Raw genomic sequence first — 16,096 nt, forward strand, 5'->3', positions numbered from 1 at the left:
CAAAGCCGGAGGGATGCTGCCAACGGTTATGAGAAGCCCACCCCGACGGTTAACAACTGTCACTCCAGTTCCCACCTCCCGCCCCGTCTCTCGATCCTTAATTTTAAACTCTTGAAAGCAAATGGAGAGAGCTGTGCCTTTTCTTCAGCACATCTGTGGGGGGTCGCTAAGGTGACATATTAAATGACCTCCGCGGGAGCCAGTTTTGTAATAAACCATTTAGCGCCTCGCAAGTCTGTGTGTGTCTGCTGGGTGGTTATTTGTTTCACTGAGATTAAAGAACTCTGAACTCCCAGAATGTGCTATTTATTGTGTTGAGCTGTGTTTAAAGGAAATCTACTGCTTTCCCATTGATGGGAGGCTCTAGCTAACAGCACTCTAAAGAAGTGGAAAATGCTCAGTTATCACCCAGTGTGAGTGGGATCAATAGTGGTTCAGCAGCGCCTGGTAATTGGAGGAGCTGTTACACACAAGAGCTGGTGTCTCCTTGAGTGACTCTTGTTAATCTGTTGTCCACCATCCTCCGATAATCAGACCAAAAATATGGTGGGGAATTTTCCTTTCTTAAAATCAAGCTTGTGAAGAACATTAGAAATATGATGGGGAAAAAAACCCCCTCATTGTTGAACTCAGCAGGGAGGAAAATCCAGGAGGTGGGCAGCTCTCTGCTGGACAGACGGGAGTCAGAGAGGCAGAGGGCGTGGTGCTGGGGCCACCTGAGAGGCGCAGTGTTGGAGCCTGGAGCGGCCGGTGCTCCCCACCCAGGGATGGAACCGTGTCTCCTGCATGGGCAGGCTGGTTTTTGACCCCTGAGCCACCTGGGGAGCTCCAGGAGGCATCAGAGCCCATGCCCCCGCCTTGCCTGTGGTGAAGACTCTCAAACTTTCTGAGCTCTTCTCTTGGTTCATCCTTCACCGAGTCAAGGGATCCTCAAGCTCTGGCCAGGGGCGACCCTATCAGGGGGTAGATCTCAGCTGAGATCCCCGCCTTCTGGGCCCCGTGTCTGGTTGTGCATCTCTTGCTCCTGAGAGGCAGGGAGCAAGCAGCGTACGCTGCTGACTTGCTCTCCAGGCCTGCGGGCAGAAGCGTGTCTGGGCTCTCGTGATCTGGGGGCCCGCGGGGCTCCAGGGGCAGGTCAGCCCTAGTGGATGGACCCTGTCTGGTTGCCTCCGCTCACTCCAGCCGGCCGTGCCAGATCCAGGCCAGCTCTGTTTTGCCGAGACTGTGAGGTCTCGGTATTTCCGAGTCCCGCCTTCTTGGGGCCAAACGCCCAGTGTCCCCCCAGGGTTGGAGGGCCAGGTCTGCAGTCGCGTCCGCACCACCCGCCGCTGGACTGTGAGCTGGTGGAGGAGCCTGACCGCAGCCTGCCTGCTGCGCCCAGGCTGCCTAGCCCTGCAGGTGCGGGGCGCCCGGGGACGCAGTGACCTCCGGCGACAGGCCTGCTCTCCAGAGTCGCTCTTTCCTGGAGTGGGAGTGTTTGCATCATGAAATAGCCTCATGACTGAGTACCTGTCAGTTTGCCCTCATTTCTGGTGATTCCTCAAGAGGCTTCACTGGATACCCAGGAGCTGCCTCTAAGGACAGACCCTGACCTTTGTGTTGGATGGGCCAGTCTGCTTCCCAGATCAAATCTGTCGTGGCGGCGTTTGCTGAGAACTTTACCCGAAGGAGAGCTGCCTAGAGCCCTTCGAGAGGAGCAAGTTGCTGAAGTTCTAATAAGGCTTCCCCTCTGGAGATCGAGCTGCATATTTCGGTTATTTGTGTGAGGGGCTTCTCTGGGGCTCAGCGGTAGAGAACCTGCCTGCCGGTGCAGGAGACGCGGGGTCAATCCCTGGGTCAGGGAGATCCCCTGGAGAAGGAAATGGCCACCCAGTCCAGGATTCTCGCCTGGGAAATCCCATGGACAGAGGAGCCTGGTGGCTACAGTCCATGGGGTCACAAGGAGTCGGACACGACTGAGCGCCTCACACTTTGACTTTCAGTGTGAGGTGTACGAGGGTGAGGGGCACTTCATGACGGGTACTGTTTTGGGGGTACCGGGCACCTGTCCAGGCTGGTTGGTGTGCTCTGTGGGCTGGTCTAATGGTCTCAGGGATGACAGCTCATTCTCTGGTGTTAATGGTCCAACTTGAGTCACAAAGGCAGCTAATGGCTGTTTTCTGACATTTGTTACTAAGAGGAGGGCCTTTTCCGAGTCTCTGCCTTAGCTTCCCCCGATCGACAGAAAATTTTGACTTTTCATGCACATGTGAACAGGTAAACTCAGTTCCCTTTACAGAGGACTTTAAAATTTATTGACTTGTATTGGTTTGGCTGTGCCAGGTCTTAGTCCTGGCATGTGGGGTCTACCCACTTAATGCCTTCAAAACGCTCTGAGAACCAATCTGTAGCCAGACCCCGAGATAGCTTTCCGTATCTTTCGGTGGCATTTTCCCAGAAGAGCACAAAAATTTATGAGCGTGTCTGTCTAAAATGGAACTTCCAGACAGTGTGAGCCAGAGGAGGCTGCCAGCGTCCACACGCCGCCTCGGCGGAGGGCAGAGTCAGGAAGCAACTGGAGCCGGTGGAGCTGCGGGCTCACGGGCAGGGCTGCTGCCCACCGGCCAGCCTGGCCTGGCAGCGCGGCCCAGGGGAAGGCTGCTTCCCGGCCCCCGGGACAACGACACGCCTCCCGCTCATCTGAATACACGAGGCGCAAGGAGTGAGGCGGATGAGACGTGTGTCCTGGTGTAACCGCTGACGCTGGCCGAAGCAAGTTGCCTAATGAAAGTGAGCGGGGAAGTGCTTTGGCCACCCTGGAGCTGAACAGAATGGTTTGGGGGCCGAGTAACGCCAGGGCTGCTCACGAGACCGATGGTTGAAGGGGGCGCCGGAGTCTCCGCAGATCGCTGTCCAACACCTGCAGACGATGCCTGGGGGTGATTGCAAGCCCCTGCCCCGCCTTTCTCGACTTCCGCCCGCTTCCTCTGGTGCTTCACGGGTGTTCCAGGGAAAGCGAGCAGCATCGGAAGACTCAATACAACCCTCACTAGAAAACGAGAACACACGGAAGGGGAGGTGGCCTCCTTCCCCTCCTCTCCTGGGCCGCAGAGACCTGGCACAGGGACAGGGCCCGCCCGCCCGCGCCGGCCCGGCGTCTCCTCCATCTGCGCTCCGTGTCCCTGTCGGTTGCCTTCAGATGGTCAGAATCACTTGTGCTGCGCTAAGTCGCTCAGTCGTGTCCGACTCTTTGTGACCCCACGGACTGGAGCCTGCCAGGCTCCTCAGTCCGTGGGATTCTCCAGGCAAGAATCCTGGAGTGGGTTGCCAAGTCCTCCTCCAGGGGGGTCTTACCAACCCAGGTAGTGAACCCAAGAATACTGGAGCGGGTAGCATATCCCCTCTCCAGGGGAACTTCCTGACCCAGGAATTGAACCAGGGTCTCCTGCGTTGCAGGTGGGTTTTTTCCTGGCTGAGCTACCTGGGAAGCCCTCTTTGTTGATGTTGGCCGCAGCCAAATGGGTCAGCCAGAGAAGGACAGAGTGCCCCCTTACATTATGTTGTTGCGTTACAAATGCAAATTTGCAGGAATTTAACAACAAAAATAGCACACCAACTCCTAGCCAAGAACACGATTTTCCCGCATCATTTACCAATGAGTCTCCTGACTCATTGTCCTCTTGATGAACACGGCCCCACGTCTGTCTGCAGAGGAGACCACTGTCTTCCCCAAGCAGTGTCCGTGCCCCGCTGGGCAGGGGATGAGCCCTTCCGGGTAATCGTGGAAAGCCCCCAGCTTCCAGTTTCCCCTCTCCTTTGGCGTCAGGGAGGGGCCTTTGTTAGCCTCCCCATCTTCCCTGATGCCCCTCCACAAGGGACAGGACATGGGTGGAGCGGGGAGAGGTAGGGGCCCAGCAGAGACTGCCCTTGACCTGTTAGCGCTGCGGTCCTCCTGGCCCGCCACAGCCACTGCCCCCAGGTCCTGCTTCAGTAGAGCCTGTGTGATCCAAAGGGCAATCTCAGAATGAACTTTGAAATTTGCTCTATGGAATGGGAGGATTTTCCAAATTAAGCTTTATTTTATGTAATTGCTTTCTAATTGTGGTGCTGGAGAAGACTCTTGAGAGACCCTTGGGCAGCAAGGAGATCCGAGCGGTCCATTCTAAAGGAAATCAGTCCTGAATGTTCTTTGGAAGGACTGATGCTGAAGCTGAAGTTCCAATACTCTGTCCACCTGATGCGAAAAACCGACTCATTGGAAAAGACCTGATGCTGGGAAAGATTGAAGGTGGGAGGAGAAGGGGACGACAGAGGATGAGATGGTTGGAGGGCATCACCTGCTCGGTGGACATGAGTGTGAGCAAGCTCTGGGAGATGGTGAAGGACAGGAAGCCTGCGTGCTGCCGTCCACAGCGTCACAAAGATTCAGACATGGCTTAGCGACCGAATGCACACACCATTACCCGCCAAACCTACAGGAAGGGAACTGATAGACTCTCACAGATCTTTTCATTCTTCTTTGGACTCTCTCCAATCTCCATAACATGTCAAAAGCAGGGCAAGGCCATCTCCCTTACACTTCATTTATCCCAAACAGACATTCCCCGCATCCGACGGTTTACGTCGTCGTGACGCCTGCCTGCACTCTTCCTGGTGGTACTCAAGGTGTGTCTTGTGACTGCCGGGGTTCTGCATTTAATCTGAAATTAGGGTGTGCCGTCTCCTGTCCCTGGAGACAACGTTGATCCCTGTCGCTCCAGCCTTGCCCTGAGCTCCTGGGACAGGGGCGGGGCAGGGGCGGGACAGCCTGACCTGTAATCTCCGAGGCTCACGTCAAGATCCTGACCTTGTGGGAGCTAGTGGTATTCTGCAGTGTGTGTGTGATTTTTGGGTGGATCGCGCTTAGATCACCAAATCCTTTTCGGGAAGACCCCTTCCCTCCCTCTTCTCCTTTCTGTCCCTCTCTCTACCCTCTGCCCCCTTTCCTCACCCATCCCTCCCCGCTCCCCGCTGGTCCCTGCCCTTTTCCTGTATCACCTGCTCTGATGCTCCTAGCTAAGCTCACTGCCCATAACAGCTCTTGTCTGCCCCTGCTCGGTCAGAATAAAACGCGTGTCTTCCGGGTGTTAAATTTGGAAGCCTGACTCAGGCTTCCAGCTGCTTCCCCTTGAAGCCTGAGCTGCTGGGTTGTCGTGGTGGAATGACTTGCAGGCACCCCAGCTTCAGCTCCCCGTCTCCTTCGGGCCAGGGCGCCGGCCACGCGAGGTCCTTGCTCTGTGGGCACGCCCCAGTTGTTTTAGGGGCTCGCTGGGCTAGTATTTCCCTTGGGGGGCGAGCACGGCCTGACCCCTGGAAGCCCTCCCTGCTCCGTCTGCCCCTAAACTCCCTTCTTTGGCTGAGGTGCAAGGTGAAGGCAGGAAAGAGCCAGGTCCTCATTCTGCTGACGCAGTGGAGAGGAAGCCAGGGTGGGAGATGCATGCCGGGGAGTCCGGGGGTCTCGCCCTTGCTGAGCTGGGGGTGGACCAAGCCCTCCTGAGGGCTGTGGGCCCTGTGGGCGTCTGGGTGGTACAGCACACACTGGCCTGGGGACTGGCCCGGTCAGGGTCCATCTGTCTTCAGCTCCCAGCTCCTCTCCCTAGAAAAGAGGCCCTCCTGAGAACGTCTCTCAGGAAGGCAGACCCCCCACCCCGGGGCAGAGGCCGGGAGGAGGGCTCCAGGCTTGCGGTGTGGATGGAGCGGGGACAGGCGGGCTGGCTCTCTGCCCCCCAGCACGGGCAGCTCTGCTCCCTCCAAGCGGGAGCCCCTCGGGGCCTTCTTCTTGCTGACTGAATGCCCAGGTGAATTTTCCCAGGGTCGGCTTCTGACGAGCCGGTGGGCGTTTTCCTCCGACCCTCTCTGCACGCTGGCCCGCAGGGCTGCTGAGCAGACCAGCAGAGGAGGCTGGAAACATGCTTTCACGTCCCTTTCAGAACCGTTACTGGACATTACGAGTTGCCCTCAAGTCGAGCTTGTGTTTACACGCCTGGTTGAAAGCAACCGAGCTGGCTTCCTGGCACCCCTGTCCTGCCGGGCAGCTTCGGGCGGGGGCGCGATACTGGCAGGACCGGGGATCGGGTTAGCTCACCGCCGTGTGTGGAAATTGCTCTGGGCTTAATCCTACTTATAGAGAAAACCGTCTTTTCACGGATGTCGGTGCCATCCTGCTTCTGGGGCTTTATCTTGTGTAGGTGGCCTATTAGAGTATGGGATTCATCAGGGGAAATCTGTATTTTGTGACAGAAGGGAAAAAATGTTAAGTTAAATAAACAATAAGGAAATTTGGAAGAATTTCAGCTCCATAAACAGGCTTTCTGCCTTCCATTCCCGGGAGGAAGAGGTTTCCTTTCTCTTCGGAAAATTCAAAATCAGAAAGCATTAGAGACAGTTCTAATTTTGAACATCACTTTTCTTATTGGCATTTTCCTCCAGCAACCATTTAAGGATTCCCACTGTTAGTGTTTTGTTATAGAATTAATTTCTACTGTGTTACTTAAAAAGTATTACATAGTCTTTAAAATATCTAAGGGTAAAATGCATTCATGCTTAGGTGGTGTTTTATATTACACATTTTTTGGGGACTGGATACTGCTCCTCTTTTTACTAAAAAATGTATAGAAACAGTTTTAAATGCCTCGGCACTAGTTTTGTAAAATACTTTACAGGGTGCACGTGCCGGGAATGCATTTTCTTTTACGTATTTTTGTGCTGAGGTGGTTCTTCCCCTCTTGGACGACCCGCTTTTGGGTCTGTTGTTAGCCGTGCCGGAGGCTCCAGGGCTGGGACTGGCGGTGGAAGGATCTCTCCCTTCCGAGCTCAGCTGCGTTTCTAGCTTTTGCAAACAGATGGCACTCTCCCCTTACCCAAGAACAGCCCGAGCAGCGCTCCGCACACGGAGCACACAATGGTCCCTGTGTAAGTCAGACGTGTATTTGTTACTACTCACGTGGAAGCTGGAGAGATTAAAATTAAACCTCTCCGAAGACAGCAGTATTGCATCTCTCTTAACTGCTAAAACCTTAAACACACAACTACCCCAGGTATGAAAACTGGCACATTTCTTATCTGTTTCTCTGATTTTTATTCTGCATTGGTTCATGGCGGTCTTTGATCCGGAAGAGCAAAAGAAGATGGTGTTAAGGAAGTTAGATTGGAAGCGGCTTTGTGTGTGGCTGTGAATGTTTTTGGTGATTAATTTGTTGCAAACTTGTGAATGCCTTAGCTTCCTCCTGCTTTGTACCATCTGCCCACACGTGTGTGCAGGCTCACACACACACGCACACACACACACACGCACGAGGTTTACAGCCCCTCACGCACACAGAGGGGAAAAAACCCGGCTGTTGTCTTGCAAGTGTTACTTATCATATTAATTAAAATCTGGCCACACGATAACACCACCAGCTGTGTGGGAAAGCGAGGGAAATTAACAAACGTTTGATTTGTTGTCTTGCTAATGTGACACTTATTATACAGGTCACAGTAAAACAATACCTCAGCCAAAATATGCTAATGTGCGCGGAACTGTTGCGGTTGTAAAAACATTGGTGTTTATTATAACGAGGCAAAATAGCACGCTACCTTTAAGAGAATGAAGTGATCTTTAAATCTAATGGCAGAACTAAATTTTTAAACACTGAGTCGTTGGAAGTGAAAAAAAAAAAAGGGATTTAAAACCTTGTCCTGTGTAAGTTTCCAAAAAGCAATATAAGAACTTGTTTTAAATAATTTGAGTTCAAAGAAAGCACATTTGCTGCTTCCTGTTTAAAGTGGTTTTATCAGGATAAGAGGGAATTCTGTGGAACACGAGCAGACTGCAGATGCTGGGCGAGCTCTGTCATCAGTCAAATGTGCAAAGATGGGGGTGGTTTACAGTTGGGTATTGCTTAAGGAGAAATAGTAAATTCGTTTATTCATATAAATGCCCCTGCTAAGAATGACAGTTGAAATTGGTTTTAAAAATAGTATTAAAGAGCTTAGTACCAAAGAGTATAATTTTACGGGAATTTGCTGTTGCCACATGCTCCCTGCCCTCCTCCTCACTTGGCTCCACACCCACCCTCAATCCTGCAACTAAAACAACGCGCACGTTTTCAAAATGCCAGGCAAACTTCTTCCCTTTCTCCACCACTCTCTGAGTCAGCAGTTAGAACCTGTGTCTGTAAGTCCAGGCTGGGGCGGGGGTGCGGTGTGAATGCAAAGAAAAGTCACCTCAGACATTCCTTGGAGGTCACATTCAGCATTTCGCGTCTACGAGCTCACACGAATATCTGATTTTTGCCTTCCTCAGCACTTTCTCATCCCAGCACAGTTTCTTTTCCTTCCTTCCCTTCTGGGGTTCGGTCATGGGGTGTACAAAGTCAAACATTCGTCTGACAGTCCCTGACAGCAGGTTATGTAGATTCTGCCCAAGAGAACAGTCATTGGGAGCAGAATTTTGAGCGAGCCTTCCACATCTAAGGCCAGATGGTGGGATCAGACGGCACGGGGACGCCCCTTCCCGAGTAGGGCCAGGGCGCTGGGAGCCGGGAAGGCTCAGGTGCCCTGGCCGGCCAGCTCATGTGCGGCTTCAGAGCCTCCTGCTTCTCTCGGGGCCCTGTCCTTTTAAGTGTGAATTCTTCCCACAACACGGGTCTAGAAGCTGCTGGAGGTGGTGTGTGGGTCCCTGCAAGCTGACCTTGGGTCAGCCTCTTTGGGGCCCCACCGTAATGAATGCAATTTCTGACTTCGTCACTGTAGGTTCCTTTGGCAGAGGGAAAATTGCTTTGTATCTGTTTATCACAATATCCTGAATAATTTGCTTCAATTAAGTCAAAATGGCAATTTCCGAATGCCTGGGGTTCTGGGGCAGTTCGGGCTCTAAGTTGTGAGTTTCGAAATGCTGCAATAACACTTTGCTTCCAAGCCATCTAACCAAGCTCCACGGAGAGGGACCCTTGTCGCTGATTAAATCTATATAAATAAACACGTCTGTGTCTGTGGGGAGCACAGTGTGATTAGGTTCAAAGTATGACACTGCGCACACATATTCTCAGCCATTAGGAGGTAATTTTCAGCTCTGTTCAAACCAACAGAGCAGGCAGAGGTTAGCGCGCCAACTAAACTTCCTTTTCTCCAAATCCAGTAGCTTTAATTAAGTCTGTGCAGCAGAACTGGCATTTCAACATACAAAGACGTTTAACTCTGACCCCCCCCAAAAAAAAGTTTATATAGCTTTGAATGGATTTTTTTGTGTGCTTTGAAGAGCTTGTTTTTTTCGCAAACATTAAATTATTAATGAAAGAGCGAAAGCAATAAATCGCAGACAATAATATACGTTAGAATTGTGGCTGCCAGATATACATGGCAGCAGAAGAACATTCCCAGTGTTCTTTAGGTGTTTTTTTTCCCCCTCCTGCCCTGGGAGATACGTATAGATTCAGGGAGCAAGATTTTGTGTAAACTTTCCAACTCAGGGTAACCCGGGGCAGGCCCACAGTATGTTCAGTCCCGTTGAGGAGCGCAAATCAATAGCAGAGACATGCCGGGACAATTCGAATCTATTAAATAAATGTCATCCAAACACCATTACATATATTAAAAAACATACTTAACGTTGATGAAAAATCAAGGTATGTTATTCTATTAGGGAAGATGATTGAACAGGGAGATGGGCCCTTCAGGCAGCATCACTCAGTAGTTTCCAAGCCTGAGCTCCTCAGCAGGCCCCTTACCTACCCCACAAGGAGGCCCCCCCAAAAAACCCCAAGAAAAACCTATTTTCAGGGGTCATCGGAGTGAGGTGAGTCCTCGGCGTCATGAAGGCCGGCTGATTCGCTGAGGCTGCGTTAGAATGCTGGCATTTTGTGGAAGCCAGGCTAGTTAGTGTTATCTCCTTAAAAAAAGTTATAAGTCACCTGGAGAAAGGCTGTTGGGACTTTGGGTGTTTCTCTGTTCATCTCCCGTGTATGCTTTTCTCCAAGCGTCCAGCCTTAAACCTCAGGAATATCCCAGGGCAGGAAGTGTGCAGATTCGCTCTGGAAGGAAGGACCATATGCATTTGCCCACGTCCTGTGACGGATTTACACGGCGCTGGCTGAGTGTGCCGAATGACCAGTCAGCTGCAGCCGGCACCTTTGCATGGCGTGTTTACACTTTCCCTCCATTTCAGGCAGATAGATGTATGCCCCGACTTGAAAGAGTTGTCAGCTGGAGAGAGCCCTTGCGTCTGTGAGTCTTTTTGTTTGTAAACCTCCTCCGCCGTTTGTTATTCGCCCTCCTTCGGCTCTCTGGGCCCCTCTGACTCGGTTAACCACCCGAGGCCGCCGGCTCTCCGAGCCGTTGTCTGCCCTGCACCTTGCTCTGGGGGAGGCTCCGAGCACGTCTGATACCTGGCTACTGCGCTTGCTCTCCTTCTCAATACTTTAACCTCTGCGATTGTGCTCACGGTCACGTTAATTGTTCCTCGCGTGAGGCCTGCAACAGCCCATTCTCATGGCGCAGTGGCGTGCGCTGTGGTTTTCAGCTTGCCTGAAAGGAGTTTGGAAAGCTGGCATGTGAAAATGGACAGTGCTCCAGGCTCCTGTCCCCGCCGCAGTCACTGTTCAGCCCAGAGCAGCTACGGGCTGCAGTTCCTAGAGGGACAGGGCGCTGCCTTCATCCCTTTTAAAACGGTGCATGACCTAAGCCCAGATGAGACCAACCAGCTTTAGTATGTAGGAAACACACCCTCGTATAAGTGACCGTTCAGTGTGTGGCTCTGTTGGTCCCTTGCTCAGAAGGGACACAGGACAATTTCTGACCTTCTAACATTAACTCTCACTCTTCCGCCTGCCTCGGAAAACACCTGAGCCCTGAAATACCTCCCTCTGTCTCAGCAATGGCTAAAATGAGCATTATTCTGGTCGCCCCTGCTCCCATGCCGTGGCAATGTGGCATTAATATATTATTTATTTCCTCTAATTCTCCACAAATACCGGGGAGGGTGTGGTGTAGAGAAAAGAAATTCAAAATATACCATTTGGGTTTTAAAGACAGTTTTTGAAAAAGAGCAATTTCCATATATCAACACTTTTTGGTGAGACCCATGAAACATTTTGATATGATTTAGCAAAAACAGTTTTTGCATCAGGAGCGTTCTAGCAACCTCATCTGCATATGTAAAGAATGCAAAATGGAATCACATTAGGTGTAAATTCAATGCAAAAAAAGACGCCCTTCGTTAATGCAGCTTTACTGTCAGAAATTCAAATGCCCTAAGTAATAAAAGCCAGCCTTCCGGTTCTCAGCAATTACAGCTGGTGGCTTTGCACAGCTGGCATTGTGTGGGCTGTGTTGGTCCCACCTTGAGAGGGGAGCTTCGGGTCTGCTCACCCTAGCGATCCTGGCAGGAAGGCCTGGGGGCCGCAAATCAACGGTGAAGGATGGTTTTCTCAGCTGAATTGTAGCTTCCATTTCTAAACTGAAACTGCTGGTAGATGGATCTTTTCTTATTAGAAGAGATACCGGTTATGACCCTGGGGAGAATATAAGTCACAGGGTAAAACGGACAAGTCTCTCTCTGCCCAAGAGGAAACTTGGGCTCTGGTTGAGGTGTGACGACCACAGGCTTGGTTCTCCGTCCAAACCAAACCGAGCGGATGCTGTGATTCTCCGGTAGGGCCCTTGGGGAAGGCTATTCTGTGCAAACAAATAGTTTGGAAACAGGTTCCCTAGGCCCAGTGAGGTTGCCCACAGCACGGCCCACCCAGGTGCTGGCCCCGCCCCAGAACTGAAATCTGCTGCTCGCTCAGGTGGAGTGAGCGGTGGCCTGTCTTACGCGATCGTCAGCCTTCGGGCACGTTTCCATCTCAAACCTGGGAAACTGAGACTTGGGGGCTGTGAAACGTTTCAGAGACGTTATCCAGTGGGCCAGCCTCTGAACTCAGAGTGATCACATCTCCTTTGGGCCGCAGGATTCCTCTTCTCTTTCCTCTTCCTCCTCGCCGTCTCCTCCTTCTCCTCTCTCTTCTTCCTCTCATATTACCATTACCAACATCACCGCCACCCTCATCATCACCACCACCCTCATCATCACCACCACCCTCATCATCACCACCACCCTCATCATCACCACCTCCAGAGAGCCCTGCATCCTCAGGACCAGGTGCTCACCACTGGGTGCTGGTGATGGTGGTGATGAGGGTGGTAATGATGGTGATGGTGGTGATGATGGTGGTGGTGGTGGTGATGGTGGTGATGAGGGTGGTAATGGTGGTGGTGGTGGTGGTGGTGACGATGGTGATCACCACACCCTCCACACCACGTCCTGGTTTGTGCTCAGGTCCTAGGGGCCTGGGGCTGCCTGCTGCAGGCTCACTCTCTCAGCCTCTTCACAGCTCCGGATTCCACGAGCAGACTTTTCCTTCGCTGTCTGTGGGCGCCGCATACAGCATCTCAGCTGCAGTTCTACGCCGGCAGAGGCTCACTTCTGGGCAGTAGAGGACGGGGTCAGGGGTCAGAAAGCCCTCACCCTCTCCCGAACCAGCCTCTGAGGGACCCGCCTGGGTTTCTGAGCACGGAACGCAAAGGACACCTCCTCGCTCATCTCTCAGCCCGCATGGCCTCTGCCACCCCTGCAGCTGCCGAGAAATGTGTTACGGAGAGCGCGCCTCTCGGGCGAGTTACGGAAGGCCGAGCCTCCCTGCACAACCCTGAGTGGGCAGGCCACCTCTCCCTGCACTGGGCCCCCGTGGAAGAGAACACGAGGAGGCTGAGCTCAGGGGCCTCTGTGAGCGCCCACACACAGGGCTGCTGCCTGTGGAGGGGTTCCAGCCTCCGACTGATGGAAACTTTGGGGCTCTGAGGTGTGAATGGTGGATGTAAGGTCTGCTGGTCTGGGGGCCACCTGAGGAGCACGGGGGTCCAGGGGCAGGCCGGGGTCACACAGTGGTCTGGGGGTCACCTGAGGAGCACGGGGGTCCAGGGGCAGGCCGGGGTCACACAGTGAGCCTGTCTTTCCTTCTCGTCTTCCGCCCACCCTGCCGGAAACCACGAAGATCCGGAGACCCCACCCACCCTGGAGGAGGTGCTCGCTGAGCCTCCTTGTGTCCTTTCGTTTTAAAAATCATCATGAGTCCTAACACAGGTGTGGATTCAGGTGACTACTGCCAGCAAAGCCAGGGTGGAGGACTGCTTCGCCTCCCCCAGGATCCTCCAGGCTGGCCTCGGCATTCGCACCCATGGCAACCAACTGCCCCGGCATTTCCGGCATGTGGAACGTTCAGCGCTAAACTGGAAAGGTGCCAGGGAAACCGAGACCTGTGGTCACCCTCCCACATCACCCCTGACCTTGGGACCCTCCGGGCTTTTTCCATCATTGGTGGTTTTGAAGAATCTGAAATAAGTTGGCTTGCCCAGTAACCTCTGGGGCTGTGTCTCTCAGGGGGTCGCCTCTGAGCTTTGTCCAGGTTGCCCTGTCCCTTGACGGGGGGGCTCTCTGGCCACGGACAGTGTTATTCCCCGACGTGGACGCACTGAGGTCTGCTTGTCCACACCCCTGCTGAAGGGCACCTGGATCGTTTCCAGTGTTCGAGTTTCATGCGTGCAGGTGGTCGTGGGCGTTTGTTCTCGGGAGTCACACGGGAAGTGCTCTCAGCTTCCTAGGATGGGCCAGAGTTCCCGGGAGAGGCCCCACGGCCGCCCTCGTTCCCATCAGCCCTGCAGGGGCTTCCAGAGGCTCTGAGCCTGAGCTTTAAGCTCAAGGGGCCTCGCGGGGCCCTCCTTCGGGGGCACTCAGCTCCAGGCCACTGCCCCGGGACACAGCCAACTGGGACAGTGCCCCCGCAGCCTCGCTGAACACCCTGCCATGCACGAGACAAACCCGCGTCTCCTGTGTCTCCTGCGTTGTAGGCGGATTCTTTACCCACCGAACCCTCTGTTTTCACTTCCCAGGAATTGTTAATGGGCTTTGCTGGTGACACTGGGCAACTATTTATATAGGATTTACACTGTATTTCCGACTATTTAAACAGTGCTTGAGTTTATTGGGCTTCCCAGGTGGCTCAGTGGTAAGGAGTCCGCCTGCCAATGTGGGAGGCATGGCTTCGATCCCTGGGTTGGGACGATCCTCTAGAGAAGAAAATGGCAGCCCTCTCCAGTATTCTTGCCTAGGGAATCCCATGGGTCCTAACGTAGACAGAACAGGGCTGGGAGGAGCCTACAGGCTTAACTTAAAAAAATTGATTCTCATTTTTAAATAAAATACTGCAAGATAAACAATTTGAGGACACGCAGTAAACTTTGGCTGATCAGGCCTTGTAGAGGCCCAGAATGGGCGGCGCTAAGAGCTTTTGTGTTAAAATACGGACTATTCTGGGCTCTCAGATCCTCCTCACTCCCAAGCCAGGGATCCAGTGGATGTGGGAACTGGCCCAGTGGCTTCTAAATTGTTGTGTAAAACGTAGCCAAAAATGAACAAAAGTAGCCAAAAAAAAAAAAAAAAAAGATGGGATAGCTCAGTATTCTTCCCCCAAATGGAACTGATTCCCTGAGTTTCTAGTCAGTGAACTGGACAGTGGGAAGCAAAGCAAGTCTATTTCTCTCTTGGAGCCTGAGTTCACTTAAGGATTGCTGGAGGAGACTCAGGCACAGAAATGACGGGCATTTAATGAACACGCGGGTGAGGGCTGGCCAAATCAGAGCGAGGAGAAAAATATCTGGGGGAGATACACACAGGTCAGAAGCCTCCTCAAGCCCCCTCGGTTCGGCTGAAACAGATCCACATGAATGTCCAGCAATATTGGTTGGCCAGTTTCTGAAACAGCCAACCCACCCACAGGGCCGGAGGCCTTGGGTCGTCACATGTGGGTCCCTGAGAAAGCACATGTCACCGTTGGTGCCTGAGGCTTAAGGTACTGAATCCAATCCTTACTTTTTTTCTCCCTGAAAAATGTAACTTTTAAATAACAGCATATTTATTCATTTGATTCCAATTTCCAGTAACTGAAACAGCATCCAATTTAGAAGACTATATCAAGTGATCCAAATACCTCAGTGCCCTTGTAATTAAATGTACTTTATCAAGCGCTGCCTGATTGACTGTTGACCCTCTCGGCTGCCCGGGGAGCCCGCGGCTTCCGGCTGGCCGTGCGGGCCCTGGTCTGCGCCGGCCGCTGTCTCTCCACCTCCACCGGCCACACCGGTCCGCCCGGGGTCCCCAGGCTCGGGCAGTGGGTCACCGCGGGTGGATGCCGTGTGTCCATGCGGTGAGCAGGCACGGGCCCCTCCTCGTGGAAGCTGACGCGTCTGCTCTTGGGGAATCGGGTGCCGGGCCGTCCAGCAGGACAGGAGGTATTGGCGTGGGGTGGGGGTGGGTCAGACAGGCCCTGGGCTGTGGCAGGAATTTTACTTTTTTCCCAAAACAACAGCAGCTGCTCTACATCCTGGGGCTGGGAGGGCAGTGGTGAGGTATGCGTTCCTTTTCTTTTTTTTTTGAGAGTTGGCTTTGGCCAGTTTGCGGACATTCATCGGAGGATCCCAGAAGGGGACGCTTGTTTCTGGCTCCTTCCTGGACTCTTCAGCCCAGCGCCCTGCGGACGGGCTAAGGACTCTGCTGCGATCTGGCCACGATCTTTGACTTACAACTCAAAGAAAGCTCAAAACCCCCAAAGGAGCCAGGGAGTCCCTAGCGCCACGTCTGCAGGGCAGATTCACTGAGTGTCAGGGTCCTGGGGAGCAGGGGGGTCCAGGACCAGCCCCGGGGTCTGCCGTCAGAGGCCCTCGCCTTGGAGGCCTGCTCTCCACGCGGTGTCTGGAGCCTCACTGCAGACTGGACAGGGAGCTTGGGAAGATGGCCAACGGAAATAAGCCCGCCTGTGCCCGGGGCCGCAGCCTCGGAACCACCTCCCCGTCTGGGCGGACGCAGGAGACCGCGGCCCCCACGGCCCCCTGGCCTTAGGAAGAGCCAGGTCGGCCGGCGCAGTGCTGCGGCGAGACCCTCGGAGGCCAGGCCCTCTGCGGGCCAATTGTCCTTAGAGCAACTGGAACCTTTGGCTGTGAACCACAGTCAGGGTTCAGGGAAAGGTCTGACGTGATCTCGAGAGCAAGTGCTCAGTGTTCAAAA

This window comes from Ovis aries, chromosome 10 (assembly GCF_016772045.2).
Source record: "Ovis aries strain OAR_USU_Benz2616 breed Rambouillet chromosome 10, ARS-UI_Ramb_v3.0, whole genome shotgun sequence".
Lineage (NCBI taxonomy): Eukaryota > Metazoa > Chordata > Mammalia > Artiodactyla > Bovidae > Ovis > Ovis aries.